This window comes from Mesoplodon mirus (assembly GCF_964341445.2).
Source record: "Mesoplodon mirus genome assembly, chromosome: 4".
Classification (NCBI taxonomy): domain Eukaryota; kingdom Metazoa; phylum Chordata; class Mammalia; order Artiodactyla; family Ziphiidae; genus Mesoplodon; species Mesoplodon mirus.
Genome location: NC_138979.1, coordinates 32,863,400 through 32,878,883, shown reverse-complemented (window position 1 = coordinate 32,878,883; position 15,484 = coordinate 32,863,400). Strand labels below are relative to the sequence as shown.

Here is a 15,484-nt window from a genome sequence, read left to right as displayed (position 1 = left end):
TTCAGAAACCAGGGCACCAACTCTGGAGGCTTCTGGCATGAGACTTCCCTCCACACCTACTGATACCTGTGAAATATCAAATGGACCTGCTCGTCAGGTGACGGGGCAGGTCTAGATGCTGTTGTCTCAGGAAGGGTCAGGACAGCCATCAGCAATAAGCTGTGCAGACTGCTTCTAGACCAGAACCTTCCTACAGGGCATGAGGAAAGCCGAGCCCAGCTGTCTTCTGCCTCAAGGCTTCTTCTGGTTATGAGGCTGCCTAGTGAATAGGGGAGACACCGTGGCTCTGTGCCCACCTGTTTATGGCTCACAATGAACCTGCTGTGCCCAAAATTTCTAGGTGAGTCTCACTGGACCGGCACTTGTACACAAGAATACAACTTGCGCCTTCCTTGGTTCTCTCTAGTTCCTCCCTAGTGCTCTTCCTGAGAAGTCCCACAGTGCGCTGACCCCAGGTTCATGGGATCCACACCCCAGTTTCCTATGTCCGTAACAGGCTGGGTGGGGGAATCATGTTCCAAACAATCCCATTTGGAGCCTGCCCTGTCTTTCGTTGGTGGTGACTATACCATGTCCCATTGTGAAAAGAAGGCCAGATATTTACATCTTGTTAGCTCTTGAAGAAGAAGCCAACTGATGTTAAGTGTGTTTGTGTGTGTACTTTCCTTTTTTCTTCTTTTTTTTTCTTTCTTTTGGCCACACTGCACGGTATGTGGGATCTTAGTCCCCTGACCAGGAATCGAACCCAAGCCCCCTGCAGTGAAAGTGCAGACTCTTAACCACTGGACCACCAGGGAAGTCCCATGTGTGTACTTTCTGATCTGCGTTTCAGTGTAACCCTATATCCTATTCATGTTTCTCAAATGTGAAATGACTTTGAACATACTGATAACTTTTATTGTCTATTTTATTCCTCCTTACTAGCGGTGGTAACTAAGTCATAGTGTGTGAGTTTCAACGAGATACCACATATAAATCACTTAGCGCAGAGCCTGGAATATACCAAATGCTGCTGTCAGAGGAATGATATCCGTGGTGTCAAATTTATCAGAGCCGTCAGGGATGTTGACCTCCTCATAGAAGGTTTTGGTCTTTTTAGAACAATGTAAAGGGATTTTCTAGGCACATGTTTCCAACTGCTGACTGGAAGATTTCACTGGTTTATTTCTAGCTTAACACGTCCAAAATTACACTTATATTATTCTCTCTAAAACCTGATGTCCCCCAGCTTAGAATTCTTCAGAGTCTTCCAATCCTAAACATCAGAGTTTGTAAACTGGTGGTCTGAGGGCTGCATCTGGCTCACAGAAGTGGCCCAAATAGTGTTTTAAAAAGTGGAATAATTTCATCCTTTAAAAATCAACAGATTTTTACTTTTAAAAATCCATGTTTGGGCGTTCTCTTGGAAAAAGAGCAAGTCTGACCACCTCAGGCCCCTATGGCAGCCATTGGCTGGAACTGATTACACCTCCGGATGGGGATGTGCTTTCCAACTCGCCACAGTGCTTCCCAGTTTGTACCGTCTCCATTAAAGAGATTTCAGTCATTTAAAAAGCAAAAGGCTGCTTTATTAACATAAGAAAAAATCTATTTCAAACATAGAACCAACTTTATATATAATAGTAATAGACTAATTCTATGATAATCAGGAATAAGGAAGCCTGCTGTTATTATATAGTTAATAAATTTCTAGGAATTCTAGCCAAAACAATAAGTTGGAATAAATAAGAGATATCCATATTGGAAAGTAAGAGGTAAAATTATTACTATTATTTTCGTCTACCTAGGAAACCCAGTATAAGCAACTAGAAAATAATCAAAACTTAGTGAGGTCGGGACTTCCCTGGCAGTCCAGTAGTTAAGACTCTGAGTTTCCACTGCAGGGGGCGCAGGTTCAATTCCTGGTCAGGAACTAATTGGAAAAAAAAAAAAAAGATGTCAGTTCTCTTGGGCTGGGCTTGGTGGGGAGTAGGCTGGGGCCGGCCTGGCACCGAGGCCAGAGATGCTGTAGGGCCACGATGGCTCTTGGCAGCCTGGAGCACTGCATTGAAAACACCGAGGTAAAGTGAATTCTGAGGATGGAAGAGTTTGATGACACAGACCATTGAATTTCTTTGTTTGGAGAACACATTATGAACCCTCTCTGGGTCATGTCTACAAGCTCTGTGCGCAAACGACCTGATGATGAAGAGAAGACATTAACAGGGGATGTGAAAACCAGTCCTCACGCACTGCTCCAAAGAAACAGCTGCCTTCTATTCCCCAAAATGCTTTGCCCGTAACTAAGCTTTCATCTCCTGCCCAGCAACAGAGTCAACAAATGGCACACATGCTTCTTAGACCTTTCTACCTGGAATACTCCCTTCTTGCAGAATTTACCTTGGTTGTGAAGCAGAAGCTACCAGGTGTCTATGTGCAGCCATCTTATTGATCTGCATTACTGTGCTTTGGAGTAATATTCATACAGCATGGACTTTATCAAGATGGTGTCTTTAAGTTTACAGTTTACATCCCTGATAAGTACCCAGATGGTGACTGTCCACATTTGGTGTTTGATATTCCCATCTTTCACTTGCTAGTTGATTCCACCTCAGGTGAATTGGATGTGAAGAAAGCACTTGCAAAATGGAGGTGGGTCCATAATAATATTTGGCAAGTATTGATGTAAGCAAGGAGAGTTTTCTACAAGACTGATACAGCAAGCCCCCTAAATCCAGAGGCTGCAGTACTGTACGAAAAAGATATTCAGTTGACAATGTTAAGGTGTACACTGCTCATTTGACCAACCTAAAGTAGAAGACCCCTATGCAATTAGCTTTTCTCTGTGGAATCCTTCTGTACCCGATGAAGCCAGAGAGAAGATGCTGACTCAGAAAAAGCCTGAAGAACAGCACAATAAAAGTTTTCACGCTGCTGGCCTGTCATGGGTAAAGCCTGGCTCAGTAAAACATTTCAGTAAAGAAGGGAACACAGTAGCAACTTAAGAGCACGTGAATCTGGTGCACCATGCACTTTCCTGCTGGACTCGAGCTAGTAAAGCTGACCAATGGCGAAGGACTGCCTGCAGAGTAAAACGGTGTGCGCAGTGACCGATGTCAGTGTTGTCCGTGTATGCTTAGGTTCTGAACAGCAAGTTCTGGAAACCTCTTTTTATGTAATGCATTACCTCTGTCAAAAGTGTCTTTAGGGGGATTATCTAGTTTAGTACTCCAAATTATTGGGGCTTACGTATTTTTTGGAATATAATGCTAAAGGGAAGTTGCATTCATTTAAACTGATAAAGGAGGCAGAGTTCAGTGCTATGTAATGATTTTTAAATCAGTGGTTTCAGTTATACATATGTTAGGATATGGAAAGGAGAGATACAGAGAGCGGTTTCCACAATTTATTAGCGCTTTTAAGTGGAAGAACGTTTGAAGCTCAGTGTTCATCCTACTGTGTTACTGATATACAAACTGCTATCACTGACATACATATTAGGTGAGAGGAAACCAGACCACTTGTTCGTAGTGGCTTTTTTTTTTTTTCCAATATGGTTGTATTTTCTCCTGAAGAAGTTTGCAGACTTCTGGATGTTTGGAAAACTAAGGCTTGTTATATGTATTTAAAAAATACTAAAATTCCCAGGTGGGAATGTAAATTGATACAGCCACTATGGAGAACAGCATGGAGGTTCCTTAAAAACTAAAAATAATACTACCATACTACCGAGCAATCCCACTACTGTGCATATACCCTGAGAAAACCATAATTCAAAAAGAGTCATGTACCACAACGTTCATTGCAGCACCATTTACAATAGCCAGGACATGGAAACAACCTATGTGTCTATCAACAGATTAACGGATAAAGAACATGTGGCACATATATACAATGGAATATTACTCAGCCATAAAAAGAAATGAAACTGAGTTATTTATAGTGAGGTGGATGGACCTATAATCTGTCATACAGGGTGAAGTAAGTCAGAAAGAGAAAAACAAATACCGTTTGCTAACGCATATATGTGGAATCTAAAAAAAAAAAATGGTTCTGAAAAACCTAGGGGCAGGACAGGAATAAAGACGCAGACTTAGAGAATGGACTTGAGAACACAGGGAGGGGGAAGGATAAGCTGGGACGAAGTGAGAGAGTGGCATTGACATATACACACTACCAAATGTAAAGTAGATAGTTAGTGGGAAGCAGCCGCATGGCACAGGGAGACCAGTTCGGTATATATATATAGTGTGTGTGTTTGTGTGTGGTGTCTTTGCTCTGCCAGGTTATAGGTTTCTAAGTGCCTAGGAAAGCCTTGTTTCCAAACAGATGAGCCATGGCAAGAGCCAGAGCTATGAGCACAGCCTTGAGGCCTGCCCCCTGATCAGAATGACCACACAGTTTTCAGTTCTCCACGGCTGCCTGGGTTTCAGCTCAGCTGAACGATCAATGAACAAGGCCCAGGCTCTTAGGGGAACCTCTGTGAAGTGAGGGCCCCTCTGAGCCAGCAGCTTTTCAGGCAGTGGAGTGAAACAGATTTCACTGTCTTTGTTTCAGACAGTGGGGGAAGCTTTGACGCTTCCCCCAGAGAGATAGGTACCCCTTTTTAATGTAAAACCAAGATGTTGCAGGGGCCACGCTGGCTGCTTTCTGGAATGATTCCATTGCACTGGACAAGCAAAGCTTGTTGGTCCCTTCTCCCCTTGTTAGTCATTGAGTCTGAGTTAACCCACCCCTTAAACAGACTATCACACATGATAAAGATAGCATTTGTAATTGGTAGGATAAAAACTGAAAATTTTTAATATACATGGTTCACTATTTTAGGAGAAAATTAAATTAGAATCATAATGTCCTATATGGAAATAAATGGTTTAAAATTTTAAGATGAAATAAGTATTAGTTTCATCTTTTTACTGCTCTTTAAATCACCTTCAGGATATGCCATACAATTTGCATTTCACTGATAGCAGGTTTTCTCACCCCTTTGACACAGCCTGTCAAAATGGACCTAAGTGCTCAGTTGAGGGTTCCTGTCATTGACCCAGGTTAACTAAGTTGCCAGCCCCTAAACACCTACATCGGGTCTATGCAGGGCCAGTGCATCAACTTGGACGTCCAATTGCAATTTGCTTCTCCTACCTGTGTGTTCGGGCTTTCTCTGGCACGTGGTAACGTTTAAGATGTGCTCTTGATTCAAAGATGAAGTTAAACTTTATACTATGGGGACACCACAGAGTTTCAATTTGTGTTGTTATTACACAAAAATGAATTTGTCTATTGGTTCCCTCACCGTGCCAGTGTTTGCCAGGCCTACTGACTCTTCCTGCTGTATAACTACTCTTTCTTCCCTGCCTTCTTTTTTTTTTTCTTCTTTTGACTGTGCCACAAGGCATGTGGGATCTTAGTTCCCCGACAAGAGATGGAACCGGCACTGCCTGCATTGGGAGTGCGGAGTCTTAACACTGGACTGCCAGGGAAGTCTCTTTTTCCTGCCTGTAATTTCCATCTTCATTGTCTGCATATTCAGGGCTCATCAACTCTGCTGGTCCCTCAACTCCATCCCCCACCGTCACCTCTGCTTTGCCAACGTACCTCCGCCAGGATACCTCAACTACTGCCAGCAGCCTCCTTTCTAACTAGTGTTCCTGCATCCAGCTTCTCTACTGTAGTTCCTCCTCCATATCATCATGAGTATAATTTTTATTGATCACAAACCTCATCATTTTACTTTCATGTTTAAAACATTTTGCTGATTCCTCAGGGGCTATAGAATAAAGTCAGAACTCTTTCGCATGGCGTTCAAAGTTACCTTCCCTTGCTTTTGTGGACCTTTTCAGCACCTGCTTGGGAATTAATAAGCCTTATGACAGGTTTGTGGGGCAGGGGACTGGCAAGGCAGAAGACTTTTTTTTTTTAACTAAGAGAAATGCTAAGGATTAGTACAGTATCATAATTATTTTGAAATATAACAGTGCCAGGTAAAGATTTAGTTTTAACTGCTGCTTCATTTGAAGTAAATTCCATGTGTAGCAATGATTTATTGAATGCCTGCTCAACAGCGGACACCTACTTAGATGTATTAATGAATCAACCATTCTCTGGAGTGTCCACAGCAGGTCAAGTAGACAGTAACAAACGTTTGAAAAGACATATGTACATGTCAATCCCAAACTCTGCTATATTTAAAATAAATAACCAACAAGGAAAAAAAAGAATTGCATTGAATTCATTGACTCTATAGAGCAATTTGGGGAGAATAATCACCTTGGCAAGATCGAGTCTTTCTTTCCATAAACATGGACTATCTTCCATTTATTTAGATTTTCTTGGGCAAAATTTTAAAATTTTTTGTGTATAAGTCTTACATTTCTTTTGTTAAATTTATTCATAAGTATTTTTTCCTTGTGGATGCTATTTTGAATAGAATTGTATTCTTTTATTTTTAATTTTTAAAAAATTTTTAGAATATGTTGGGGGTAGGAGTTTATTAATTAATTTATTTTTATTTTTTGCTGTGTTGGGTCTTCATTTCTGTGTGAGTGCTTTCTCTAGTTGTGGCAAGCAGGGGCCACTCTTCATCGCGGTGCACGGGCCTCTCACTATTGCGGCCTCTCTTGTTGCGGAGCACAGGCTCCAGACGCGCAGGCTCAGTAGTTGTGGCTCACGGGCCTAGTTGCTCCGCGACATGTGGGATCCTCCCAGACCAGGGCTCGAACCCGTGTCCCCTGCATTAACAGGCAGATTCTCAACCACTGCGCCACCAGGGAAGCCCTAGAATTGTATTCTTAATTTCATTACTAAGTTGTTAGGTTCCCATATGTACAAATGTATTATCCCACCTTTTGCTTAATAAATACTTTTTAAATTAATTAAAAAAAAAGAAAAAGACAAGACATGCTGGTGTTGGTTACACGTGGACACCCATACACTCAAGCTTTTGTGTTCTGTTTTTTCATTTCATTATTGATTTTCTTTTTCTTTTCTTTACTTCTTTGTCTTTTCTTTTTTCTCTGGCTCAAGGGGCTAACTGCAACCACATACAAGGCCTTGAAGGGAAAGCATATCATAGTTGGCTCTCAAATGCCTTGATGGAATACAGGTAGCAGGCAGCAGGAGCCAAGGCTAAGTGAAAATAGCTTGGGCTTGAGTAATTTGGATCCCTTGTTTGCTGGCAGTCAATGCATTTTTCATAGCCTACACCTGATCTCCTTCCGTCATATTTTCTATGTGATCTTTAAAAACTCCTCTGTGCTGAGGTAACTTATTTTCTGATTAAAAGTAAATGATGGTAAGCAAATGGACAGGGAGAGGTCGAGATGGATGGGATGATGGAAATGGGATTTATGAATCCTGTCATTTGTTCTCAGTCAGCAAGCCCTTTAGCTGGTGTCAACTGCTTTACAAATGCTTGTTGATTATTTATGCTTCTCAATATCTCCGGCTGAGAAATAGCCTTGTTTCCAGTGTGAAGATGAAGAAATATATGAAAAGTTGGCAAACATTGCTGGCCAGGCTGATGCAGAATTTGATGAATCTCCTTAGAGACTTTGGGGATCCTGAGTTCAATCTGTGAACTCCAGATTGGTGTCCCAGGTAATGGGCATTAACAAGTATTTTTGCCTTCTTTTTTTTTTTGGATGAGCACATTTTAAAGATGATCTTTACTGAATAAAACTAGTTTTGGGTGCCTGATCATTAGTCAGGCACCAAATCAATTAATTAAATCAATTGTTTACTTACTAGATGTTTAGTACTGGTTGGCTACTATGACTAATATAAAAGCAGTATAATACAAGGGCTTTAGAATCGAATCCATGAAATCTAATTTGGAGCTGGCAACTTCATAACATGGGTGCCACCCTTCCCCACTCTCATTCCCCACATGAACTTCACTGATAAATCACAGTCCTTTTCTAGATCAGTCAGGACTTCTTAACCCAGCTCTGCAAGCGGACTCTATCCATCAAATAGATTCGCTACCCTGGATCTAATTATTAATGAATTCACTGGACAGAAAAACGGGAGTGTCCACTCTGTGCCCAGCACTGAGCCAGGCCCTGGCGATGCAGTGGAGGATGAGACAGATGTGGTTCCTGCCTTCAGGGAGCTGACCCTCCAGCAGGAAGCATCAATAGTGAACAGGTGATCCCACAGTTATGTATTTAGTCGTGATCATGATAAAGACTGTGAAGAGCGGTAGAGAGGGCCAAACAGTCTAGTCTTCTCATGTGTTGAAATGGGCATAATAACCATTCCTACCTTGAAGGTGGCTATTCAATGGAGCAAATGAGGCAATGCATGTACAGTCAATAGCACACGCAATACCTGGGGCACACCAAGCACAGGGCACTATATTTTATATTTTTAATCAGTGACATGTAATTATGTGTATGGCAAGCTCTTCCTGTTCCCTGAAAGCAACTCAATGATAGAAGTTTAAAATTTGTTGCGATAAGCATACTAAATATTATGACAAATATGTGTGCATGTGACATCTCTGTTTCCTACCCCACCCTCCCAGTAGCCTACAAATTCTCTGAGAACAGGAGTCCTTTTTCCATTTGAAATCCTGAGTGCCTAACAGAGACGTGCTCTTGGAGCTGGACAGATAATTTTGAGTGAAAGAGACCTGACTTTCTCTTTGCATTAGATTAAGCATTTCTCCTCCACTGACTTTGCAAAACATATGCATATAGTGTATCCCTAAAACTGCATCGTAATTTTACTTTGAAAGAATGAGAAGGATATGACTTAATGGAAATCTACCTGATAGGTTTGAGCAATGTTAACACAACAGTGGTTGGAACCTTGTAGAACTGATATGATTCTGATTCTTTTTCTTTGATCTAGTCAGCCTTGTACATAAAATAAGGGGAGGTGGATGGGATAATAGTGACAATCAGCCAATGACTATTTCCCAGGGAGACAGCTTTGGCAGGATAATGGATATTTCCAACCATTGCTGTGGCAGGGATGTCTGTCTGCCTAGCTAAGAACCTACATTTCTTAATCTCCATATGACATAGTTCCAAGCCAATGGGATGTAAAAAAGAAGCCATTGGGTGGGACTTCTGGGAAAACTTTTTTAATGGGGACCAAACACAGGTGACATCTTGTTGCTTGTCTCCTGTGTTTATATTGGATGTGATAGCTGGAGCTGCAGCCACCTTCTGGTGACCATGAATCAAAGTCCAAGAGACTCAGAGAGGCTTCGTCCCTGCCCTCCTTGAACTGCTAGCAACTGTGGCCTAGTTGTTGCCTGAGAAAAATAAACCCTTATTTGGTCAATTCACTGTTAGTAGGTTTCTGTTACATGTAGCTAAACTCAAACCCAAAATGACACCTATTAAAAATTGCAGGCGTATGTCATTTTATTGCGCTTTGCTTTAATTGCAATTCACAGATATTGCGCTTTTTGCAAATTGAAGATTTGTGGCAACCCTGCGTTGGGCAAATATATTGGCAATATTTCTTCAACAGCATTTGCTCAGTTCATGTCCCTGTGTTACATTTTGGTAATTATTGCAATATTTCAAACATTTTCATTATTATTATATTTGCTATGGTGATCTGTGATCCATGACCTTTGATCTTACTATTGTAATTGTTTGGGGGCACCATAAATCATGACCATATAAGACTGTGAACTTATATTTACTTATATTTAAATTTACTAGTAACCACATTTAAAAAGTAAAGATAAATAGTTGCAATTAGTTTGAATATTTCATTTTACTTAAATAAATATGATCATTTTAAATGTAATCAATATGTAATGTATTAATGAGATATTTTCCGTTCTTTGGTTCTCTAAGTCTTCAAATCTAATGTGTATTTTCCATTTAGAGCAAATCTCAATTCAGATGAACCACATTTTATGTGCTTAGCAGCCTCATGTGGCTCGCAGCTCCCCTATTGGACAGTGAGTTCATATAGTAACTACTCAGAGTTCATGGAGGAATTAAAAAAATAATCTTTTGGGAGGAAGCTAATATGAAAATGATAAAAATCTTAATCTCATTGTGTTTTTGTTTTTTTTTTTTTTTTTTGCGGTACACGGGCCTCTCACTGATGTGGCCTCTCTTGTTGCGGAGCACAGGCTCCGGACATGCAGGCCCAGCGGCCATGGCTCACGGGCCCAGCCGCTCTGCGGCATGTGGGATCCTCCCAGACCGGGGCACGAACCCGTGTCCCCTGCATCAGCAGGCGGACTCTCAACCACTGTGCCACCAGGGAAGGCCTCATTGTGGTTTTGATTTGCATTTCCCTAATAATTTGTGATGCTGAACATCTTTTCATGTGCCTGCTGGCCATCTGTATGTCTTCTTTGGAAAAATGTCTATTCAGATCCTCTGCCCTTCTTTAAAATTGGGTTGTTTGGTTTTTTGTTGTTGAGTTGTATGAGTTCTTTTATATTTTGGATATTAACCTTTTATTGGATATACGGTTTGCAAATACCTTCTCCCATTCAGTAGGTTGCCTTTTCATTTGATGATGGTTTCCTTAGCTGTGGAGCAGCTTCTTAACTTAATGTATCCCAATTTGTTTATTTTTGCTTTTGTTTCCCTTGCCTTTGGAGTCAGATCCACAAATATATTGCTAAGACCAATGTCAACGAGGTTGCCACCTATGTTTTCTTCCAGGAATTTTATGGTTTCATGTCTTACATTCAAGTCTTTAATCCACTTGAGTTAATTTTTGTGTCTGGTGTAGGAGAGTGGTTTAGTTTCTTTTTTTTTTTTTTTTTGCAGTTTTGGTGGCTGTCCCGTTTCCCAGAACCATTTACTGAAAAGACTATACTTTCTCCATTGTATGTTCTTTGCTTCTTTGTCATAAATTAATTGTCCATATATATATGGGAGTTTATTTCTAGGCTCATTCTGTTCCATTGGCCTGTGTGTTTGTTTTCATGCCAGTACCATACTATTTTGCTTATTATAGCTTTGTAGTATGGTTTGAAGTCAGGGAAAATGATACCTCCAGCTTTTTTCTTTTTCCTCAAAAATTGTTCTGGCTATTTGAAATTTTTTGTGGTTCCATATGAATTTTAGAATTATTTGTTATAGTTCTGTGAAATATGCCATTGAATTTTGATAAGGATTGCTTTGAATTTGGGTATAGACATTTAACAATACTAATTCTTCCAATTCATGAGCATGGAATATCTTTCCATTTATTTGTGTCTTCTTCAATTTTTTTCATTAGTGTCTCACAGTTTTCGGTGTACAGATCTTTCACCTCCTTGATTAAATTTATTCCTAGATATTTTATTCTCTGTTGAAATTGTAAATGGGATTGTTTTCTTAATTTCTCTTTCTGATAGTTCACTACTAGTGTATAGAAATGCAACAGATTTCTGTATATTGATTTTGTATCCTGAAACTTTACTTCATCTATTAGTTCTAATGTTTTTTTTTTTTGTTTGTTTGTATTTTTTGGTGGAGTCTTTAGAGTTTTCTATGTCTAGTGTCATGTCATCTGCACATAGTGACAGTTTTACTTATTCCTCTCTGATTTGAATGCTTTTTCTTGCCTAATACCTGTGGTTGGACTTTCAATATTATGTTGAATACAAGTGGTGAGAGTAGGCATCCTTGTCTTGTTCTTGATCTTACAGGAAAAGCTTTCAGCTTTTCACTATTGAGTATGATGTCAGCTATGGGTTTGTCACATACAGCCTTTATTATGTTGAGATACGTCTCCTCTACACCCACTTTGTTGAGAGTTTTTTTTTTTTAACATAAATAGATGTTGAATTTTGTCAAATGCTTTTTTGGTGTTTATTGAGATGAGATATCTCACAATGACATATCGCTTCACACCTCTTAGAACAGCTGTTATTAAAAAGACAAGAAATAACATACGTTGGAGAGGATGTGGAGAAAAGGGAACCCTGTTACACTGTTGGGTACACTGTTGGTGGGACTATATATTGGTCCCATAGCAGCCACTATGGGAAACAGTATGGAGATTCCTCAAAAAATTAAGAATAGAAGTACAATATGACCCAGCTATTCCATTATGGATATTTATTCAAAGAACACAAAAATACTAATTTGAAAAGATGTATGCACTTGTATGTTCTTTGTAGCATTGTTTACAAAAGCCAAGATATGGAAACAACCTTAGGGCCCATTGACAGTTGAATGGACAGAGAAGATGTGGTACATATACACAATGGAATACTACTCAGCCATAGAAAAGAATGAAATTCTGCCATTTGTGACAACACCAATAGACCTTGAGGGTATTACCTAAGTGAAATAAGTCAGATAGAGAAAGACAAATGCCATATGATTGCACTCATATGTAGAATCTAAAAATACAAAACAAGTGAACAAACAAAATAAAACAAAAACAAATTCAGATACAGAGATCAGATAAGCGATTACCAGAGGGAAAGAGCGTTGGGGGGTGGGCAAAATGGGTGAAAGGGCTCAACTATATGGTGATGAGTGGTAACTAGACTTGTGGTAGTGATCACTTTATAGTGTATACAGATGTTGAATTGTGATGCTGTATATCCAAAACTTACATAATTTAAAAGAATAGTTCAGCAAACACACATACACACACACACACACACACACACAGACTCATTTGAAAAAAAAGTCTTAATGACCTTGTTCTATATACAAGCTAACTTCCATCTCTTAAACTAGGATGTTAGATTCAGTTATACTGACTTTCTATTAACAGTGAAATGAAAAATTTTCCTCAATAATTCCATATACATATTCTAAGTTGAAACATGCTTTTAAAATAACTTATCTCCCTAAAGACTCCATAGGAACAATGAGGTTTTCCTGTACACTATTCTGATTTTCTTCTGCTTCTACTACCACTACCATGACCACTGTCTTTATCACTACCAACCGTAACTAAATTCATTATATTCCCAAACCTGTTCCTCCTGCAGACTGCCCTACTTTATTGAATGGTTCCACTCCATCTGCCTAAATGACAAATCTGTAATCTTGATTCTGTCTTCTTCATCCCTTCCATCAATCCTGCAGCAAGACCTGGCCTTGCTCTCAGATCCCACTTCTCTTCACCTCCTTGGTTACCACCCTAGTCCCAGGCCCTGGAACCCTGCCCCGGACTACTGCAGTGCTTGCTTACTGGTCCGTGGTCCTGACACTCCATTCTTCATAGAGCAGCAAGAGTAATCTTTTAAAAACGTAAATCAGATGATAACAACCACAAGCTCAAAATCCTCCAATAGCTTTTTTTTTTTTTTTTTGCAGTACACGGGCCTCTCACCACTGTGGCCTCTCCCGTTGTGGAGCACAGGCTCTGGACGTGCAGGCTCAGCGGCCATGGCCCATGGGCCCAGCCGCTCCGCAGCATGCGGGATCCTCCCAGACCGGGGCACGAACCTGCGTCCACCTGCATCGGCAGTTGGACCCCCAACCACTGCGCCACCAGGGAAGCCCTTTCATGCACTTTTAAAAGTGCAAGTCTCTCTAGCAAGCCATGTTCTGCACCATCTGCCCCTGCCTTCTTCTCTGGTCTTTCCTTCTGCTCCTTTCCATCTCCTCACAGGGCTCTGGCCACTCTGGCCCCGCTTCAGTCTCCTTGACTCACTGAGCTTGGTCCAGCTTGCAGGCTTTGACTGAAGCTGTTACTAATCCTCATCTTTCACAGGATTCACTCGGCCAACCACGTCATGGAAACCAACAAGTCCCTTCTCTCAGGCCCTTTTTGTCTCATTACCCTGTTTTCATTTTCTTCAAAGCCCTTATCACTATCTAGAATGTTCTTCAAAACCCTTATCACTGTCTAGAATGTTCTTACTTTTTAATGCATGTGCCTGTGAATTCTCCATGTCCCTTCCCTTGGGATGGAGATGTCTGGTCAGAAAGGATGTGGACTGGTGTTTGGTGTTTGGTACCAGCCCATAGGTGGTAGCTGAGGTCACACAAGGAGAGCATATGTCATGAGGAGAGGAAAGGACTGAAAATTCCATCCCGGAAGACACTGAGATTCGGAGTGTGGGATGAGGAAGGACAGCAGGGGAAGAGGGGAAGGAAGAGCTGTCATTTCAGTGGGAGGTGGCGGCGACTCAGGAACCCAGGGTCCTTCTTCCGTTTCATGACTCTGTTCTACATCCAAGCCCCTCTCCATGCCACCGGTGGAAAGGGAGAGAGGATGGAGCTTTGTGCGTGGGAAACACCTTGCTTCAGCCCAGCTGGCTAGAACTCAGCCACAAGCCCTGCCAAAGTGTAAAGGAGGCTGGGAAATGTGGCCTCTGAACCCCCAGAAGGACAAGGAACTGGGGTATGAGAGTCTGCGGCATGCCCTTTACTCAAAGAACCATCTCGACAGACGAGGTTGTATCAGTTGAGACGTACGAAGGTTCTGCTTCCTTCAACAGGTGGCTGGTGACAGTCGTGGCTGAGATCTCAGAACTCAGGATCCCTTATCTGACTGCCCCGTGGGCCTATAGGATCTCTGATGTGGCTGTATTCTTTGCATGTTCGGGTGAGAGCTTCAAAACTCCTTTCAGTAAAAAGAATCATGTGTTCTTTGAGGGGGAGCTGAAAACAGATTTCCTCCATTTTAGAGAAACAAAGACAAGACATGATTATTCTGCCTATGAGCCACTCTTCAACGTTCACCCAGGAACAGCAGCTCAGGAGGAGTCATTGAATCCTGTTGAGACCGACTGGGACCTGGGACTCTTCGCTGCAGTGCTGCAGTGCTGGCACCTGGACACACCTCTCCTCCAGCAGCAAAATACAAAGAAACTATAATGGATTAAAAATAACTGCGTGCATGTGCAGTTGGGGCAAATTCTGGACAAAAGATACAGAGACCAAAAAACAAAAACAAAACCCAACTGCCACTTCTGAAGAGCCCAGAGCAAAAACTGGTGTTGGGAGCAAAAGCAGGGTACTACTGCACATGTCCCCTGTACACAACACCACCTAAGGGGCGGGCAGAACACCTAAGCCCCCCCTACCCTCACCCCATATAAAGAACAGGCTCACCCCCCTTCAGGGAGCGGGCAAGCAAGGGAACCTGTTGTTTGTTCTTGCTTCCCTCCATAGCTGCAAGGCACACACCTACCAGTGGGTGACCTCTGCTTTTCCAAACCTTCGCCTCTCTCTCTCTCCTTAAGTCCTTGAAACTCAGGCTATTTAAGGCTCACTGAAAGACAACGGTTTTCTAAGACAGACCAGTAGTTTCTCAGCAGGCAGTCTCCTATGAACACCGCTTCAGACGAGTTCCTCTTGAGCCCGAGAAGATCATCAGCCGAACATCTGGTCCTAGTAGCCCCCAACAGCTGCACCCACGTTCAGTTCAAGCATCGTCCATATGGGTGTCATCAACCTCCAAATTGACCCTCTGGGTCTGGATGTGAGAGGAGACTGCTAAGTGGTGTGGAAGGAGTTCACAGGGGGTAAATTGAGAGGAAACTCCCATCTGTTTGTGGACCACAGGCCTCTGCGCACCCAGCTGCGTGTGACCGGCCCTGAGAACGGTGCAGGCAGACCAG

The 15,484-nt window shown here is 41.7% G+C and overlaps 1 protein-coding gene and 1 pseudogene across 2 annotated transcripts in view; both read left to right on the top strand.

The window, feature by feature from the left end:
* LOC309803424 (5-formyltetrahydrofolate cyclo-ligase) overlaps window positions 1-15,484 on the top strand; it is a 279,511-nt gene that overhangs the window by 220,013 nt on the left and 44,014 nt on the right. The window lies entirely within an intron of this gene.
* LOC309803100 (AKT-interacting protein-like) lies at window positions 1,798-3,164 on the top strand (annotated as a pseudogene). The gene has a single exon. The product of its transcript is annotated as an AKT-interacting protein-like (transcript).